Raw genomic sequence first — 7,950 nt, forward strand, 5'->3', positions numbered from 1 at the left:
ACATTCTTGTTGAAGCTGATCCTGAACCTGAAAGAACTCTGAAGAGGAAGCTAAAGCACAACTCTCTGGAGAAAATCTGACAGAAATTTTCGAAAAAGAAGGAGACATGGCCAAAAATAATAACAATGCAAGGAAGATGCTTGGTGACTTTACTGCACCTAATTCCAATCTACATGGAAGAAGCATCTCAATCCCTGCCATTGGAGCAAACAATTTTGAGATGAAACCTCAATTAGTTTCTCTGATACAACAGAATTGCAAGTTTTATGGACTTCCATCCGAAGATCCCTTTCAGTTCTTAACAGAATTCTTGCAAATCTGTGATACTGTTAAGACCAATGGGGTTGATCCCGAGGTCTACAGGCTTATGCTTTTTCTGTTTGCTATAAGAGACAGAGCTAGAATATGGTTGGACTCTCAACCTAAAAATAGCCTGAACTCTTGGGATAAGCTGGTCACGGCTTTCTTAGCCAAGTTCTTTCCTCCTCAAAAGCTTAGTAAGCTTAGAGTGGATGTTCAAACCTTCAGACAGAAAGAAGGTGAATCCCTCTATGAAGCTTGGGAGAGATACAAGGAACTGACCAAAAAGTGTCCTTCTGACATGCTTTCAGAATGGACCATCCTGGATATATTCTATGATGGTCTGTCTGAATTATCTAAATGTCATTGGACCATTCTGCAGGTGGATCCATTCACCTAAAGAAAACGCCTGCAGAAGCTCAAGAACTCATTGACATGGTTGCAAATAACCAGTTCATGTACACTTCTGAAAGGAATCCTATGAGTAATGGGATGCCTCAGAGGAACGGAGTTCTTGAAATTGATACTCTGAATGCCATATTGGCTCAGAATAAAATATTGACTCAGCAAGTCAATATGATCTCTCAGAGTCTGAATGGATTGAAGGAATCATCCAACAGTACTAAAGAGGCATCTTCTGAAGAAGAAGCTTATGATCCTGAGAACCCTGCAATAGCAGAGGTGAATTACATGGGTGAACCCTATGGAAACACATATAATCCCTCATGGAGAAATCATCCAAATTTCTCATGGAAGGATCAACAAAAGCCTCAACAAGGCTTTAATAATGGTGGAAGAAACAGGTTTAGCAATAGCAAGCCTTTTCCATCATCCACTCAGCAACAGACAGAGAATTCTGAGCAGAATCTATCTAGCTTAGCAAATATAGTCTCTGATCTATCTAAGGCCACTGTGAGTTTCATGAATGAAACAAGGTCCTCCATTAAAAATTTGGAGGCACAAGTGGGCCAGCTGAGTAAAAGAGTCACTGAAACTCCTCCTAGTACTCTCCCAAGCAATACAGAAGAGAATCCAAAGAGAGAGTGCAAGGCCATTGATTTGACCATCATGGCCGAACCTACAAGGGAAGAGGAGGACGTGAATCCTAGTGAGGAAGACCTCCTGGGACATCCAGTGACCAATAAGGAGTTCCCCTTTGAGGAACCAAAGAAATCTGAGGCTCATTTAGAGACCATAGAGATTCCATTGAACCTCCTTCTGCCCTTCATGAGCTCTGATGAGTATTCTTCCTCTGAAGAGGATGAAGAAATTACTGAAGAGCACGTTGCTAAGTACCTTGGTGCAATCATGAAGCTGAATGCCAAATTATTTGGTAATGAGACTTGGGAAGATGAATCTCCCTTGCTCACCAATGAACTGAATGCATTGGACAGGCAGAAATTACCTCAAAAGAAACAGGATCCTGGCAAATTCTTAATACCCTGTACCATAGGCACCATGACCTTTGAGAAGGCTCTGTGTGACCTGGGGTCAGGAATAAACTTAATGCCACTCTCTGTAATGGAGAAACTTGGGATCTTTGAGGTGCAAGCTGCTAGAATTTCATTAGAGAGGGCATACAACTCAAGAAAACAGGCTTATGGACAAGTAGATGACGTGTTAGTAAAGGTTGGAGGCCTTTACATCCCTGCTGATTTCATAATCCTAGACACTGGAAAGGATGAGGATGAATCAATCATCCTTGGAGGACCCTTCCTAGCCACAGCAAGAGCTGTGATTGATGTGGACAGAGGAGAGTTGGCCCTTCAACTGAATGAGGACAACCTTGTGTTTAAAACTAAAGGATCTCCTTCTGTAACCATGGAGAGGAAGCATGAAAAGCTTCTCTCACTGCAGAGTCAACCAAAGCCCCCACAGTCAAACTCTAAGTTTGGTGTTGGGAGGCCACAACCAAACTCTAAGTTTGGTGTTGAACCCCCACATTCAAACTCTAAGTTTGGTGTTGGGAGGTCCCAACAATGCTCTGAACATTTGTGAGGCTCCATGAGAGCTCACTGTCAAGCTATTGACATTAAAGAAGCGCTTGTTGGGAGGCAACCCAATGTTATTTAATTATATCTATTTTATTTTCCTTGTGTTATTTCGTGTTTTATTAGGTTGATGATCATGTGGAGTCACAAAAACTACTGAAAAATAAAAAAACAGAATGAAAAATAGCATTGAAAATAGCACACTCTGGAGGAGAGCAGTCTGGCATTTAAACGCCATAAACAAGCATCTGTCTGGCGTTTAACGCCAGAAACAGGCACCAAGCTGGCGTTTAACGCCAGAAACAAGCATCTACCTGGCGTTAAATGCCAGAAACAGGCTACATTTGGGCGTTTAACGCTAGAAACAAGCAGCAGTCTGGCGTTAAATGCCAGGATTGCACAACAAGGGCGTTTTACATGCCTAATTGGAGCAGGGATGTTAAGTCTTTGACCCCACTTGATCTATGGACCCCACATGATCCCCACCACTTCTTCTCTCCTCTTCACTCCTTTTCATAATTCTCTTCCCCAAATACCTCTTCACCACTCATATCCATCCTCTCTTCCCCATAAACCCCACCTACCTTCAAAATTCAAACTATTTTCCCTCCCAAACCCAACCCTAATGGCCGAACCCTAACTCCCATCCCACCCCTATATAAACCCCTCTTTCCTTCTTCATTTTCACACAACACAACCCTTTCTTCTTTCCTTGGCCGAATACACACCCCTCTCCCTCTCCTCCATTCTTCTTCTTCTTCTACTACTTTCTTTCTTCTTTTGCTCGGGGACGAGAAAACATTTTAAGTTTGGTGTGGTAAAAGCATAGCTTTTTATTTTTCCATAACCATATATGGCACCTAAGGCCAGAGAAACCTCTAGAAAGAGGAAAGGGAAGGCAATTGCTTCCACCTCTGAGTCATGAGAGATGGAGAGATTCATCTCAAAGGTCCATCAAGACCACTTCTATGAAGTTGTGGCCAAGAAGAAAGTGATCCCTGAGGTTCCTTTCAAGCTAAAAAAGAATGAGTATCCGGAGATCCGACATGAGATTCGAAAAAGAGGTTAGGAAGTTCTCACCAACCCCATTCAACAAGTCGGGATCTTAATGGTTCAAGAGTTCTATGCAAACACATGGATCACTAGGAACCATGATCAAAGTGTGAACCCGAATCCGAAGCATTGGCTTACCATGGTTTGGGGGAAATACTTAGATTTCAGTCCGGAAAATGTAAGGCTGGCGTTCAACTTACCAATGATGGAAGAGAACGCACGCCCCTACACAAGAAGGGTCAACTTTGATCAAAGGTTGGACCAAGTCCTCATAGACATATGTGAGGAAGGAGCTCAATGGAAAATTGACTCAAGAGGCAAGCCGGTTCAACTAAGAAGGCATGACCTCAAACCAGTGGCTAGGGGATGGCTAGAGTTCATTCAACGCTCAATCATTCCTACTAGTAACCGGTCTGAAGTTACTATAGACCGGGCCATCATGATCCATAGTATCATGATTGGAGAGGAGGTGGAAGTTCATGAGATTATACCTCAAGAACTTTACAAGGTGGCTGACAAGTCCCCCACTTGGGTAAGGTTAGCCTTTCCTCACCTCATATGCCACCTCTGCAATTCGGCTGGAATTGACATAGAGGGAGACATCCTCATTGAAGAGGACAAGCCCATCACTAAGAAAAGGATGGAGCAAACAAGAGATCATGGACCTCAACAAAAGTATGAGGAAATTCCTCACCATGAAATCCCTGAGATGCCTCAAGGGATGCACTTTCCTCCACAAAACTATTGGGAGCAAATCAACACCTCCCTAGGAGAGTTAAGTTCCAACATGGGACAACTAAGGATGGAGCACCAAGAGCACTCCATCATTCTCCATGAGATTAGAGAAGATCAAAGAGCTATGAGGGAGGAGCAACAAAGGCAAGGAAGAGACATAGAGGAGCTCAAAAGCACCATTGGTTCTTCAAGAAGAGGAAGACGCCACCCTCACTAAGGTGGACTCATTCCTTAATCTCCTTGTCTATTTATTTTACTGTTTTTCGATTTTTGAGCTTTATGTTTTATTTATGTTTGTGTCTTTACTATATGATCACTAGTGTCTAAGTGTCTATGCCTTAAAGTTATGAATGTCCTATGAATCCATCACCTTTCTTAAATGAAAAATGTTTTAAAAACAAAAGAACAAAAAGTACATGATTTCGAATTCATCCTTGAAATTAGTTTAATTATTTTGATGTGGTGACAATACTTTTTGTTTTCTAAATGAATGCTTGAACAGTGCATATGTCTTTTGATATTGTTGTTCATGAATGTTAAATATGTTGGCTCTTGAAAGAATGATGAAAAGGAGAAATGTTATTTGATAATCTGAAAAATCATAAAAATGATTCTTGAAACAAGAAAAAGCAGTGAATACAAAAGCTTGCAGAAAAAAAAAGAGAAAAAAATAGCGAAAAAAGAAAGAAAGAAAAAAAAAGTAAGCAGAAAAAGCAAAAAGCTCTTTAAACCAAAAGGCAAGAGCAAAAAGCCAATAGCCCTTAAAACCAAAAGGCAAGGGTAATAAAAAGGATCAAAGGCTTTGAGCATCAGTGGATAGGAGGGCCTAAAGGAATAAAATCCTGGCCTAAGCGGCTAAACCAAGCTGTCCCTAACCATGTGCTTGTGGCGTGAAGGTGTCAAATGAAAACTTGAGACTGAGCGGTTAAAGTCGAGATCCAAAGCAAAAAAAAAAAGTGTGCTTAAGAATCCTGGACACCTCTAATTGGGAACTTTAGCAAAGCTGAGTCACAATCTGAAAAGGTTCACCCATTTATGTGTCTGTGGCATTTATGTATCCGGTGGTAATACGGGAAAACAAAGTGCTTAGGGCCACGGCCAAGACTCATAAAGTAGCTGTGTTCAAGAATCAACATACTGTACTAGGAGAATCAATAACACTATCTGAATTCTGAGTTTCTATAGATGCCAATCATTCTGAACTTCAATGGATAAAGTGAGATGCCAAAACTATTCAAGAGGCAAAAAGCTACTAGTCCCGCTCATCTGATTGGAGCTAAGTTTCATTGATATTTTGGAGTTTATAGTATATTCTCTTCTTTTTATCCTATTTGATTTTCAGTTGCTTGGGGACAAGCAACAATTTAAGTTTGGTGTTGTGATGAGCGGATAATTTATACGCTTTTTGGCATTGTTTTTACATAGTTTTCAGTATGATTTAGTTAGTTTTTAGTATATTTTTATTAGTTTTTAAATAAAAATCACATTTCTGGACTTTACTATGAGTTTGTGTATTTTTCTATGATTTCAGGTAATTTCTGGCTGAAATTGAGGGACTTGAGCAAAAATCAGATTCAGAGGTTGAAGAAGGACTGCAGATGCTGTTGGATTCTGACCTCCCGGCACTCAAAGTTGATTTTCTGGAGCTACAAAACTTCAAATGGCACGCTCTCAATTGCGTTGGAAAGTAGACATCCAAGGCTTTCCAGAAATATATAATAGTCCATACTTTATCCGAGTTTAGATGACGCAAATTGGCGTTCAACGTCAGTTCCATGCTACATTCTGGAGTTAAACGTCAGAAACAGGTTGCAAAGTGGAGTTAAACGCCAGAAACAGGTTATAAACTGGCGTTCAACTCCAAGAGAAGCCTCTACACATGTAAAGCTCAATGCTCAGCCCAAGCACACACCAAGTGGGCCCCGGAAGTGGATTTCTGCATCATTTACTTATCTCTGTAAACCCTAGTAACTAGTTTAGCATAAATAGGACTTTTTACTATTGTATTCAGATCTTCGGATCATCTTTTGATCATGTTTTGATGATTGAACCCTCCTTGGGAGGCTGGCCATTCGGCCATGCCTGGACCTTGTTCTTATATATTTTCAACGGTAGAGTTTCTACACACCATAGATTAAGGTGTGGAGCTCTGCTGTTCCTCATGAATTAATACAAAGTATTATTATTTTTCTATTCAATTCAAGCTTATTCTGATTCTAAGATATTCATTCACACCTCAATATGAATGTGATGATCATGACAGTCATCATCATTCCTAACCTATGAACGCGTGCCTGACAACCACTTCCGTTCTACCTTAGATTGAATGAGTATCTCTAGGATTCCTTAATCAGAGTCTTCGTGGTATAAGTTAGAATCCATGGACGGCCATTCTTGAGATCCGGAAAGTCTAAATCTTGTCTGTGGTATTTCGAGTAGGATCTGGGAAGGGATGGCTGCGAGGAGCTTCAAACTCGCGAGTGCTGGGCGTAGTGATAGACGCAAAAGGATCAATGGATCCTATTCCAGTATGATCGAGAACCGACAGATGATTAGCCATGTAGTGACAGCGCATTGGACCATTTTCACTGAGAGGATATGATGTAGCCATTGACAACGGTGATGCCTAACATACAGCTTGCCATAGAAAGGAGTATGAATGATTGGATGAAGACAGCAAGAAAGCAGAGGTTCAGGAGGAACAAGCATCTTCATACGCTTATCTGAAACTCTCACCAATGAATTACATAAGTGACCATAGCTTGCTTCAAGCCGACAATCTCCGTGGGATCGACCCTTACTCATGTAAGGTTTATTACTTGGACGACCCAGTGCATTTGCTAGTTAGTTGTGCGAAGTTATGACAAAGAACTAAGATTATGAACGTGCGTATTAAGTTTTCAGCGTCGTTACCAAGGAATGAACCATCACGATTTCTGCGAACCAAAAGTCTTGGCATGGCCGAATGGCCAGCCCCCAAAATGTGATCAAAGGATCAAAAGATAATCTAAAGATGTAAATACAATAGTAAAAAGTCCTATTTATACTAACTAGTTACTAGGGTTTACAGAAATGAGTAAATGATGCAGAAATCCACTTCTGGGGCCCACTTGGTGTGTGCTTGGGCTGAGCATTGAGCTTTACACGTGTAGAGGCTTCTCTTGGAGTTGAACGCCAGTTTGTAACCCGTTTCTGGCGTTTAACTCCACTTTGCAACTTGTTTCTGGCGTTTAACTCTAGAATGCAACATGGAACTGGCGTTGAACGCCTGTTTGCGTCATCTAAACTCGGGCAAAGTATGGACTATTATATATTGCTGGAAAGCTCTGGATGTCTACTTTCCAACACAATTAAGAGCGCGCCATTTGGAGTTCTGTAGCTCCAGAAAATCTACTTTGAGTGCAGGAAGGTCAGAATCCAACAGCATCTGCAGTCCTTCTTCAACTTCTGAATCTGATTTTTGCTCAAGTCCCTCAATTTCAGTCAGAAAATACCTGAAATCACAGAAAAACACACAAACTCATAGTAAAGTCCAAAAATGTAATTTTTATTTAAAAACTAATAAAAATATACTAAAAACTAACTAAATCATACTGAAAACTATGTAAAAACAAGGTTAAAAAGCGTATAAATTATCCGCTCATCAAGAAGCTTGAGGCACAAGTTGGATATCTATCAAAGCAAATCCCTACCCACAATTCTCCTAGTAATACTATGGCAAACCCAAGGGAGGAATGCAAGGCCATTACGCTAAGGAGTGGGAAGAAAGTGAAGGAAGCCTCAAAGAAAACACAAGGGAAGGAAGTTGATGAAAGCATAAGTGACAACGAAGAAACAAAAGCACATACCTCCAACCCACCCCCAAGAAAAA

The 7,950-nt window shown here is 40.8% G+C and overlaps 1 non-coding gene across 1 annotated transcript; it reads right to left on the bottom strand.

Annotated features, from left to right (window-relative positions):
* Window positions 1-499: 499 nt before the first annotated feature.
* On the bottom strand, window positions 500-607 carry LOC112781888 (small nucleolar RNA R71). The gene has a single exon (XR_003192638.1). It is a non-coding gene; the product is annotated as a small nucleolar RNA R71 (small nucleolar RNA).
* Window positions 608-7,950: the final 7,343 nt, after the last annotated feature.

This window comes from Arachis hypogaea, chromosome 19, assembly GCF_003086295.3.
Source record: "Arachis hypogaea cultivar Tifrunner chromosome 19, arahy.Tifrunner.gnm2.J5K5, whole genome shotgun sequence".
NCBI lineage: Eukaryota > Viridiplantae > Streptophyta > Magnoliopsida > Fabales > Fabaceae > Arachis > Arachis hypogaea.